Here is a 12,685-nt window from a genome sequence, read left to right as displayed (position 1 = left end):
GCTCTGAATCCCCAACATTTAAAACAATACCTGGTATATAGTGGGCTCTCAATAAATGTTTTCAAATTAATGAGTGAATTAATGAACAAAATGTCTGGGCAGAGACTCAGATATGGAGCTGAAATGACCAGAGAGAAGAGCGAGGTCCCTTACACTGGCTATCAGAGCAGCTCTTCCCCAAGGAGGTGAAGAAGAGACCCAGAAAACGTGAGGTTCTAAGATTGTGGAATCGTCTTCAATCTAACCCTCAGAAACCCTCTCCAAAATTGCAAACATACACATTTCCCAACACAGCTATGAAGACAGGCGACGAGATAGAAAGATGCTGCCTTTGCGGCTACATATGAATTCCAGATGTTTGTTGAAGCAGCCTGGCCTATGAATGATGGATAAGTGCCGGGGACCAGCCCCGGCTGATCCAGGGTATTCGAAGCGGGGACGGCGTCGGCGAGGATCAGGAAACAACTGCTTAATTAAACGTTAATTAAGGATATAAAGAGTAATAGAATGAGGATAGCTCAGTGAAGAAATTCAGTGAAGAAAAGAGGCTGAAATAAGGATAGCTCAGTGAGGAAATTCAGTGGAGAAAAGAGGCTGAATAATTCAGCCAGAAGGTAAGAGAAAGAACGACATGGTGAGACCAAGTTTCGGTGAACAAGGCCCGCACTTTATTTTCCAAAGTAGTTTTTATACCTTAAGTTATGCATAGAGGATAATGGGGGAAGGGGTAGAGTCCTGCAGTAAGCCAGGCTTTCTTCCTGCAAACTTATCATATGCAAAAGTTTAGGTGATTTGCATCATCTTCTGGCCCGGAGGCCTTTTTCTCTAAAGGTGATTATTCTCAAGTCAGGCGCCAGCCTCCAAAAAGCATTAGATAAAGTTGCATTCCTACAGAGCAAAGGTGTGGTGGGCTATAACAAGAAAAAGAATTAACTCAAGGGTCCCAGGTTACAAACATTAAAGCTACTATTTACACCAATTATATTAATCAATACACTGCCAGGGACACAGCAGGTAAGGGATATGGAGACTTAGCAGCAAACATTGGCCCAACAAGTGAAAATCCCTTCACCAATACAATTTCTAATCAATCTTTTGACTGCTCAAAGGAATCTGTATTTAGACAGTTTAGAACATCTCATGCCTCTCACAGTTTGGAGGCTCTGAGCAATCACATGTGGCCGGAAAAACCTATTCAGGCAGGCTAGAGGACTTCCAAGGGAGTTTGTAGGTTAAACACTGTCACACCCAGGAATTATTAACTGGAGCTGTAAGCTAACTTTTTTCAGAGAGGTAGTGGGGGACAGCCCCCCGTAAAGTCAGAGGTGTAGGTGAAAGCACAAAGCAGAAAGTAGGCAGACTCTGGTTTTGGGGGTAGATTGCTCGAGAATTTCCAGGGAGACTCCTGAGGCTTGATCCCGCCTTTGCGTATGTCAAGCCTCCTTCCTCATGACCTTTGCCAGAGGCGGAGTTCCTCATGCTGGCTACCGGCAGTGATAGAATTCCAGTTGAGCTATTCCAGATCCTGAAAAGTGCTGCACTCAATATGCAATATGCACTCAATATGCAATATGCACTCAATATGCAATATGCCGGCTCCCGGCAGATAAGGTCAGTTTGACCACTTTTTCCATGCCTGCAGAGACCCAAAGTCTGCCAGATTTTTTCCTTTATTCTCATGACCACTGTTGGCTTCAGCCCATGCCACTGCACTCAACCATATCACTTAACTATTTAAACTTCAACAACAAAAACCAAAACTCTCTCTAGTTTTTAATATAACAGACTTCATTTTAAGCATTTGTGGTATGGGGAGTGCTTACAGGGTTTCTAGGGAAAAGGGAGAAGAGAGATATGGAATGTCTGCCAGCCACTTAGTTTTCAGTCCTTCGATATCATTGAATTCTCATTAAATTTCCTTTTTCTCTCTTCCTCTCTCTTACATGCACACACAGAGGAAACAAATGAAATCCCCTCTTTGTCTGTTTAAATTCTGGTTACCTTTTATCCCCAGCGGCTTACTGAGGATCACCTGCCTTAAAAGGTTTTGTGAGGTGGGACCAGGATGGTGGAGTATGAGGAGGCTGAGCTCACCACCCCTCAGAACATAACAAAACTACAACCATATACACAACAACTCTTGACAAAATACACTTGAAGACTAGCAGGATGGCTTTCTCCTAATAACAAGGCTGTAAAGACAGATCCACGTGGAGTCAGTCAAGAGGGAAGAAAAGTGATCTCGTGGGGACTCACGTCCCTGGTGGGAGATCCAGAGGAAAAGGAGGCTGTCACAGGCTCGGGGAGCCTTGCTGAGAAGCAAGGGGCTCAAGCTGTGTATTAGGCATCCCAGTCCTGGGGTCTCACACGGGGAAGATAAGCCCCCTTGTTGTTGTTCAGTCACTCGGCCATGTCTGGTTCTTTGTGGCCCCATGGACTGCAGCACACCAGGCCTCCCTGTCTATCACCAACTCCCAGAGTTTTCTCTGACTCATGTCCATGGAGTCAACAATGCCATCCATCCATCTCATCCTCTGTCACCCTCTTTTCCTCCTGCCCTCAATCTTTTCCAGCATTAGGGTCTTTTCCAATGAATCAGCTCTTCGCCTCAGGTGACAAACATATTGAAGCTTCAGCTTCAGCATCAGTCCTCTCAGGGGATGTTCAGGAGTGATTTCCTTTAGGATGGACTTGTTTATCTCCTTGCAGTCCAAGGGACGCTCAAGAGTCTTAAGAACAACAATAACATGAGGGCTTATCTTCCCCATGTGGGACCCCAGTACTGGGATGCCTAATACACAGCTTGAACCCCTTGCTCCTCAGCAAGGTTCCCTGAGCCTGTGACATCCCGCTTTTCTTCTGGATCTCCCACTAGGAATGTAAGTCCCAGCGAGTTCACTTCTCCAGCACCCCCTTAACTTGTTTGAAAACCAAGGGGGCTACTGGAGTGCTGTGAGAAACCTAGACCCACTCTTGAAGAGCAAGAGCACAGGCTTGCTTGCTCCAGGGCACAGCACAGAGGCAGCAGATGCAGAAACGCTCGTCCCCTGGCCAGTTTGCCAGGCCTGCCCTCAGGAGCCCCTACCCACACTGGTTCCTACTCCAACCCTTCTTGTTCCTGCAAGGCTCCCACTGAGGCAGAGGTCACAGGTGCCCAGGAGAAGACACATTTAGAGAGAAGGAACCACCTCGGTCCAGGCCCAGCCTTGACCAGGGTGGGAGCAACTCGCCAGCACACATCTATGCACACACTCAGGCAGGAGCAGAGCAGCCCCAGGGCTGAGCCCACCATTGCTGGCGCACTTTGTGAACATACTTGCGAGGGGGTGAAACCAGCTTATGAGTGTGACTCCAGTTTCTCAGACCTTGACCCAGTCTCTAGCCAAGGCATGCTCACAGAGGGCAATGTGAATAGAAGAGAAGCACAGCCCTGTGCTCACAAGCCCTGGCCAAGACCCCAGCCACAAAAGAGACTTCCGTCCTACCCAGGAGAAACATTACCTCAGGGCTCCTGCTCCAGCCAGTCAGGCCCCATTCCTGCCCCCAGTAGTCAGGGTGATGACCGCTGTGGAGCCTAGGAGAAGCCCGGGCACACACCAGCTCAGGTCTAGCACCTCCAACTGCAGTCCCACCTCCCACCAAGGTTGTGGCTGCGAGTGCCCCTCAGGAGAAAATACAGCCAGCGTCTCATAAGAATCAGCTCCCCCACCAAAGCCTCCGGGCATACGCCGATTGCATTGCGGTTCTCCAATGCTAGGACACCCCTTCAAGAACTGGATGGATAAGTCTTTCACCCAATTTTCTAGAGACAGAGAAAGGTAAACAAAGGCTTTGCTTTTGCTGTTCTTGTGCCTAAAATGTTCCCCTGCCACCTTCACAGGACTGACTCTCTCTCACCAGTCAGCTCCAGTTCTGATGTGGTGAGAGGTCAGAACCTCTAGTCCTGGAGGTCAGTGTCCTAGATGGTCCTCGTCGAGTCCTCACCTCACTCCAGCCGCTACCAGTCATGCTCTATCCTGTTTCTCTGTTCACATTCTCATTGTTGCCAATAAGAGAAAGTTATTAATTTCATTTACATAAGTTGTCTGTCTCCCACTGGAAAGTGAACTGCACAAGGGCAGGGCCTGTCTCTCCACTACTCTATTTCTAGCACGTAGGATGGTTCCTGGTATGTAGCAGGAATTTTGCAATTTTTTTTTTAAATGAATGCATGCTCAGTCATGTCTGACTCTGTCCGACACTATGGACCGTAGTCCGCCTGGCTCCTCTGTCCATGGGATTTTCCAGGCAAGAATACTGGAGCAGGTTGCCATTTCCTCCTCCAGGGAATCTTTCCAAACCAGGGATTGAACCAGCGTATCCTGCATTGGCAGGTGGATTCTTTTATCACTGAGCCACCTGGGAATGAGTGAAAATAAGTGGACATGATCCAGACATTTTACCAGTGTGAAGTTTCCCTTTTTCCTTAATGAATTCAGAACAGTGGGATATTACTGGACCTGCTATGCTATAATTTTCCTTTGGGTCACCAGAGACCTGTTTTCTCATATAAAGTACATCATTTTAATATCCTACTTGATCCGGTCTTGGTCTGGGAAGCTTCTGTGTTGGGGATTAGCCACCAGGGAAGCCCAGTCTTCTCTTTACACCTTTAAAAAATCCAAGATGACAACTGTGTCTATTAATACTTTCTGCTTACTCTGGCACTAAAGCCTTTCAAGATTTCCAGACATGGATAAAGTCATGGTCTTTCCTTCTTAAAACCCAGTGAGTTTTACTGAAACAAGGTGTGCTTGTCTGACATGCTCCCTAAGACAATTTTTACCACTTCCAGCAGTGAAAATCAGAGCTCTTCTATTGGATCAAGGGCTCGTTTACATTTCCTTTACAGTTGTAAAATTTGTAACATGTAAAGGAAATGTAAATGAGCCCTTGATATTCCAATAGAAGAACTCTGATTTTCTCTGCTGGAAGTGGTAAAAATTGTCCTATTTTGTCCTAGGGAGCATGTTAGATAAGCATGACTGAGCACCTGGGCACACACGATATACAATGGCTTAGTAGAGTTCTATTCCTGCTGCTCTATTAATATGCTAGTATTCAACGCCATGAAAAATCGTATGAGACTCACCCAAAAGTTCATATTATTTTGAATAAACTTGTCTCATCCAAGTGAGAGAATTTAAAAGTAAAGTGAGCTTAGATCAGACTACAATTGTACAAGAAAGATGAATACACTGGGACCAAAAGTTCCTCAGGTAAAACTTACCTTTTTAGATGAGTTCCAAATCATATTATAAGCAGAGAGGACTAGAGAATGAGATGTCTTTTATTTTTATTTGTTTTTAAAGAAATCCAAGGATAGAAGGAAGAATTGTTTTATTCTAGACTTGGAAGAGCTACATGAGCTTCAAAAGGGAGATCAAATAAAAAATACTTGAAAGCACACTAAAGGTTGCAAACCAAGAACTTTAACCCTAGGAAAAGCAAAAGCAAATTTCTGTGAGTGGAATACCAAGATAATACTTCTTTTCTCTTGGAAAATATAAAGGCTGCCAGGGTGCCATTTGATCTGAACTTATGGGTAAGTCCTGAAGAAGCCAGAAACAAAAGCCTGCTGTAATTATTATTCAGAGAAAATGAGAGTTAGGTGGTCTCTGTTGGGTACCCTATAATGGCTTACATTGCAATGAAGTGGGTTAGCAAGTCTCTAATTGATTAAAGAGATATTTTATGCTATATCTCAGTTCAGTTCAGTTCAGTTCAGTTCAGTCCCTCAGTCGTGTCTGACTCTTTGCAAACCCATGAATCACAGCACACCAGGCCTCCCTGTCCATCACCAACTCCCGGAGTTCACTCAGACTCACGTCCATCAAGTCAGTGATGCCATCCAGCCATCTCACCCTCTGTCATCCCCTTCTCCTCCTGCCCCCAATCCCTCCCAGCATCAGAGTCTTTTCCAATGAGTCAACTCTTCACATGAGGTGGCCAAAGTGCTGGAGTTTCAGCTTTAGCATCATTCCTTCCAAAGAAATCCCAGGGCTGATCTCCTTCAGAATGGACTCGTTGCATCTCCTTGTAGTCCAAGGGACTCTCAAGAGTCTTCTCCAATACCGTAGTTCAAAAGCATCAATTCTTCGGCACTCAGCTTTCTTCACAGTCCAACTCTCACATCCATACATGACTACAGGAAAAACCATAGCCTTGACTAGATGAACCTTTGTTGGCAAAGTAATGTCTCTGCTTTTGAATATGCTATCTAGGTTGGTCATAACTTTCCTTCCAAGGAGTAAGCGTCTTTTAATTTCATGGCTGCAGTCACCATCTGCAGTGATTTTGGAGGCCAAAAAAATAAAGTCTGACACTGTTTCCACTGTTTCCCCATCTATTTCCCATGAGTCATCATTTATTCATTGTATTTTTAGTCCCAGTGGTATGACGTGTACGATCTAGGACCTGTAGGAAGGATCCTATAAAAAATAAAAAGATTTTGCTCCCTTGGACAAAATCATCATAGAAGAAACCCATGCACCATTGGGTAACAAAAGAATTTATTAACAGAAGAGTAATATAGAAACTTGAGGAAAAGAGCAATATGCTGTACTACCACATAGGAATAAGATGGTTCTTTTATACTGAACTACCCAAAGTAAATTTCAGGATATTGTTCCTGAAAGGAAAATCAGGATGTTTTACCAAAAGGGGAAATAGATGCCAGACATAGAAAAACAATAGCAGCCACTGAGCTCTGCTCATCTGACTGGAACCCCGCCCGCCCAATGGCTGGTCCCTTAGAATTGGGATGGACACACTGGGTGTCCCTCAGTCACTGACAAGGGTGTAGCAATGAGTTTCAACTTCTTCTTTTCATGGAACCTTTCAAATATTAGAATCATGGGCAGTAATCTCAAAAGGAGGGATAGTTCAAAACAACACTAAACAAGTCAGTAATAATGACAACAGCATCACTACTAGAGCGTAACAATGTGTCACAGTGCTTATAAAACAGTCCACTACTTACAGGGTCACCAGAGTTTAGGAGTCTAACCACCCTGTCTTTCCTACTCTCGGAGTGGCATTTGGGGTGTTTTAGTAAACGTCCAATTGGTGTCTTTCTTCTTTTGCCTCCTGCCAGCAGAGAGCTGAACCCTGCTCTCTATTGTATCCTGCTCAGCTCAGTGTTCCGTTTGAAAGATTTATTGTCACATCATACACACTCATTAGCAGCAAAAACACACTTTATACCTTGACCCTGATGACAGCAAAATCATATAAAAAACCATTGACTTAAAAAAAAATGCACAAGGTGAGAGTTGTGAGTTGTTTTATTTGGGGTAAAATGAGGACTATGCCCCAGGAGACAGCATTTCCGATAGCTCTGAGAAACTGGTTCAAAGACATAGAGGGGAAGGTCAGTATATATGTGGTTTTGGTGAAGAGGGAGTATATTCAGTCAAACACGTATTTTTTTTTTGCAGAAGGTTTCTGCTAGTCACAAGGAGCAAATATCACCATGAAGGATTCTGTTGCTTTTCTGATATGAGGAGATATAAGAATTGGGCTCATAAAATCAGCTCCTGAAAATATCTAACTATCTGAAGACCTATTCTGCTAGTTTTTCCCAGAGCACAGAGTACCTCGTTTCTGCTCTCGACCCCAAACTCTTTTTAGGGGGTTTTGAAAATCAGCAGCTGCAGAAGCACATCATTTAATCCTTGTAGAGGTGGATGGCAAGTGCCAGTTTGTAGTTGACAACCATTTCCAATCTATAGCCCAATACAGCACTTTTCAAACTGCCATCTCCTGCAGGATGTCAATAGGTGTGATGCTAAATGGGAGAAGAGGGGTTTTGTTGTTCAAATAAGTTTGAGAAATACTGTATCGAACACAATTAAACCAATGTCTCTCCTGCAGAGCCTTTGATATGCCAGTGCACATACGAATCTCCAAGGTGCAATTATTCATGTCTACCAAAGTTATTTGACCACAAAATCCTTTAATTAAAAAAAATATCTTAGGATCAATGTACTAGGGAGTATACTTTGGCCTCTTCACTCTTTCCAGTCTTTATGCTGTCATGATGCTCTGGCCTCTGATCAAATATCCCTCTTCCTTCATCTTTCTCAGCTCCTTTTCCACCTTGATGGCATTGTCTGTCTGGTATCCCATGCTCTAATCAAAATAAGCTTGCTATTCTCCCACCTATGCAAGTACATTAAAAAAAAAAAAAAAAAAGCCTCAGCTTGGATTATGTTGCACTTCTGTTTCTGCCTTGGGAAGCTTCCTTGCTATCTTAGGGGAAAAAAATCACTGCCTCCTCTATGCTTCTTCTGCAATTAAAGTATGCATTTATAATTTTTATAATTATACTTTGTTGTAGCTATGTATTTGTGTGTATTTTTTCCACTATATTTGGAACTATCTATAGGCAGATAATATACTGCCTATATATGTATTTCCAGTGCCTAGCACAATGCTAGCTGTAGCAGGAGAAAAATTCTGAATTTAATTCAATTCATTATAATGAATTCAATTGAATTCAGTTCAGATAATCATGCAAATATCCATCTGTAGAAAAAAAAAGAATCTAGAAGATAATACTATTAGTTTGCTTGATATGAGTGTGTCCAATATAATGCTTGGTTTATTGACTCATTCATTCATTTGAAGATTATTTTTCAGTGAATATATGTTTTGTGCAGGCTACTCGGGAGATATGCAAAGTTTAATCAAGCATAGTCATAATATCAAAGCTTTGGGAAAGTCTGAAAAGTAGACATCAACCTTGACAATGCCCTCACCTGGCTGCTTGTATCAAATCTATCATCAAAGATCATCCATCTTAAGTATTTCTCAACTCTGACACTTTTCTCCATCACCACTGCCAGCTCCCTCATCCAAGGAAGCAGCCTCTGTCCTGGACCACTGTAATCACCTGTTTGCTCAAAATCACTCTAATCCCATCCAATCCCTACTCCACACATCAGCAGAATGATCTTTCCTAAAAACCCTACAATGCTTAAAACCCTTCAATGACTTCCTATTGCTCTTACATAAAGACCCAAATCATTAACATACCTGCAATGTCTTCGATGGTCCATCCCCTGTTAATGGTCAACTTTTTCTTGCAACATTGGCCCCTGGCTTCCCATATCCTAGACAAACTGATCTTCCTTTCATGCACCATGTTTCATGTTTATTTTACCTGGAATGATCTTTCTTCTTACTAGATGCTGACATAATTCCTCATAATTTTGAATTAAACTCCAGCAGTTCTTCCTTAGGGAAGACTCCCTAACCCCTATCTCCAATCTAGGTCATCTTCTTTCTTAATTTGCCCTCAACAGAGCCATGTTTCTTTCTTTCTTAGCAGATAATTCAGTTTGTAATTATACATTTATATGATTGTGTAATTAATATCTGTCTCTTCCAATTAATTACAAGCTTTATGAAAGCAGTTAGTTTGGAGGGGGCTTGTGCTTGTCACTGTATACTCGGCATCCAGCACAAATACTGTATATAACAACATAAATAACGTAACATAGAAATAAACAGATGCCATAAGGCAGATTCATTAAAAGGTTAACTGAACTCAGAAGAGAAGAGGTAACATTTAGCTGAAAGAAACAATTACGTTTCTATGGCAGTAAAAGTCAATGTGGCTGCACCCTGGAGTCTCGTGGGGAACTTGAAGGCATACTGATGTTGGGGCCTCAAAATATTAAAGAATTACTATATGATCCCCTAGTTCCACTTCTGAGTATACACACAAAAGGATTGAAACCAAGGACTCAAATACATATTTATATACCAAAGTTCACGGCAGTATATTCACAGGAGCCAAAGGTAGAAGCAATTCAAGTGTCCCTCAACAGATGAACAGATAAACGAAATGTGGTATATACACACAGTGCAATGTTGTTCACCCTTAACGAGGAAATTCTAACACAGGTCACAACACGGATAAAACTTGAAGACACTATGCTAAGTGGATAAGGCAGACACAACAGGACAAATGTGTGATTCCACTTACAAGAGGTGTCTAGAATAGACAAATTCCTAGAGACAGAAATTAGGATAGTGATTACCAGGGGTTGGAGAGGACAGTGGAAGGAAGAGTTGGTGATCAATGGATACTAAGTTTCTGCTTGGAATAATAAAGTTCTAGAGAAGGATGGTTGCAAAACTCATGAGTGCAGGTAAATGAATGATTTAATGAATTCTACCCTGAAGAATGGTTAAAGTGGCAAATTTTGTCTATTTATATTTTCACCACCAAAGAAAAATGTTGGAAAAAAGAAAACAATCCTGATGACCTGGTCCATTCTCTGTGGGTTCTGATTGAATTGGTCTGGGGTGTGGTTTGGATATTGGGATTTTTCTTAAAACTCCCCAAGTGATCTATTGTGCAACCAAGGGCGGGAAACACCGTTGCCAGAGCCGAGGCAACACACTTGTGAGAAACTTAAAAATGGCGGAGCAGGCAGCGACACCAGCACGCAGTGGACTAGGAAGCTACAGGCTCCGTTCTCCCGTGAAACACCAAGTGAACAACACACACACCAAGCAGTTTTGTGGGAACTGTAGACACTAGCTGGGATCTACAGCAACCAGGCCCATCGCGAAACAAGAAGTCACACTCAAAATGGTAGGACATTCTGGTGTTTTTGTTCACCCCTTTCCCATCTCCACCCCATTGTGGTGAACTGAGGAAGCCATCCAATTCCCAGTTCCTTTCTCAGGACAGAAGGGAAAAAATGAAACCTGTTTGCACTCTTCAGGCTTGTCTGGGAGTTACATAAGTGACTGTTTCAGTCTTGCCTAACACAGAGGGCTGCTAGGAACCATGGTGTAATTGGAATATCAAAGTGAAGGTGGCTGAAAGCAGTGGCCACAGGGAGAGCTGCAGGAGGACTGCAGACCATGGGTGTCTGAACCAAGAGATTACAGGCAGAGGACTGCAATAAGACATCCAAGGCCCTGAGATGCAGCAGAGATGAGACTCTAAGGGAAATTATGGCAATCTAAAAGTAGTCATGTTCAGGACTTCCCTGGTGGTCTAGTGGTTAGGAATCCACCTGCCAATGGAGGGCACACAGGCTCAGGTCCTAGTCTGAGAAGATCCCACATGCCATGGGCCAGCTAAGCCTGTGTGCCACAATTAGTGATGCCTGTGTGTCCTAAAGCCTGCAACAAGAGAAGCCATCACAATGAGAAGCCCACATGCTGCAATGAAGAGTAGCCCCTACTCACTGCAACTAGAGAAAGCCTACATGTAGAAACGAAGACCCAGCACAGCCAAAAAATAAAAAGTAGTCATGTGTATGAGTGAATTGGGGAGGCAGGGAGAGGGACAGGACACACACAGGAGTAGAGAGAAGGCAGCAACGATTACCATGAGAATAGACATATAGCTCAATGGAACAGAACTGGGAGTTCAGAGGGAAAAACACCTCCATATTTGTGGTCTAGTGATTTTGGGGAAGGATACCAAGACAGTGCAACAAGTAAAGGATAGTCATTTCAACAAATGGTGCTGTAACAACTAATATCAACATACGAAAGAATGAAATTGGACCCCTGACCTATGCCATATACAAAAATTAACTGTTTCTGGTCTTACACTTAGGTCTTTAATCCATTTTGAGTTTGTCTTTGTGTATGGTGTTATGAAGTGTTCTAATTTCACTCTCTTACACATAGCTGTCCAGTTTTCCCAGCACCACTTATTGAAGAGGCTATTTTGCCCCATTGTATATTCGTGTCTCTTTTGTCAAAGATAAGGTATCCATAGGTGTGTGGATTTATCTCTGGGCTTTCTATCTTGTTCCATTGGTCTATACTTCTGGTTTTGTGCCAGTACCATGCTATCTTGATGACTGTAGCTTTGTAGAATGGCCTGAAATCCAGAAAGTTGATTCCTCCAGCTCCATTCTTGCTTAATTATAATATTCACTTTTTTTGCACTTTTCACTTTTGTTTGTCTGGAGCCAAACCTAAAATAGTTCTGAGAGATGCCTGTACAAGTAAACCTGGGAAATCTGAATAAGACTGGTTGTAGTAATGCCAATACCCTAGTATCCTAGTTGTGATATTGTAGTATAGTTTTTATGAGATGTTATCACTGATGGAAATTGACAAAGAATACCCCAAATTTCTCTATATTGTTTCTTACCACTGTATGTGCAACTGCAATTATTTCAAAGTAAAAAGTTTAATTAAAAATACATAAAAGAATACAATAAAATAAAAATTCTGAAAAAAAGCATTAAGCAGAAGAAAATAAAGAGGGAAAAAGACATCATACTATGCAAAATTCTAATCTAGATAAAAGTTTAACTCAAGCTACAGAAGCACATTAGTCAACTTCTTTCTCATTATAGTACAATCAAATAAAAAGATCAAATCAATAAAATAGAAAGGAAATGAGATTTTTAAAAAGATGATTTCTAGATGAAGTAAACAAATTGAAAGACAAACCAGCAGCATTTTAGAGCTAATAAAATTAAAAGAGAATAAAGACTGCTGAAAATTAAATTACTGACCCAGTGGATACAAATGAAAATAACAAGGCAATTATACAGAAAACAATATATGGTAGATAGACATAATCCAATATAAGAATAAGGGATACATTTGAGTTGAAAAACCTCAAAATAAGATATAATACAAGAGAATTGTCTGA

Source organism: Bos taurus, chromosome 14, assembly GCF_002263795.3.
Source record: "Bos taurus isolate L1 Dominette 01449 registration number 42190680 breed Hereford chromosome 14, ARS-UCD2.0, whole genome shotgun sequence".
Classification (NCBI taxonomy): domain Eukaryota; kingdom Metazoa; phylum Chordata; class Mammalia; order Artiodactyla; family Bovidae; genus Bos; species Bos taurus.
The sequence above is the reverse complement of the archived record's forward strand: the minus strand, read 5'-3'. Positions refer to the sequence as shown.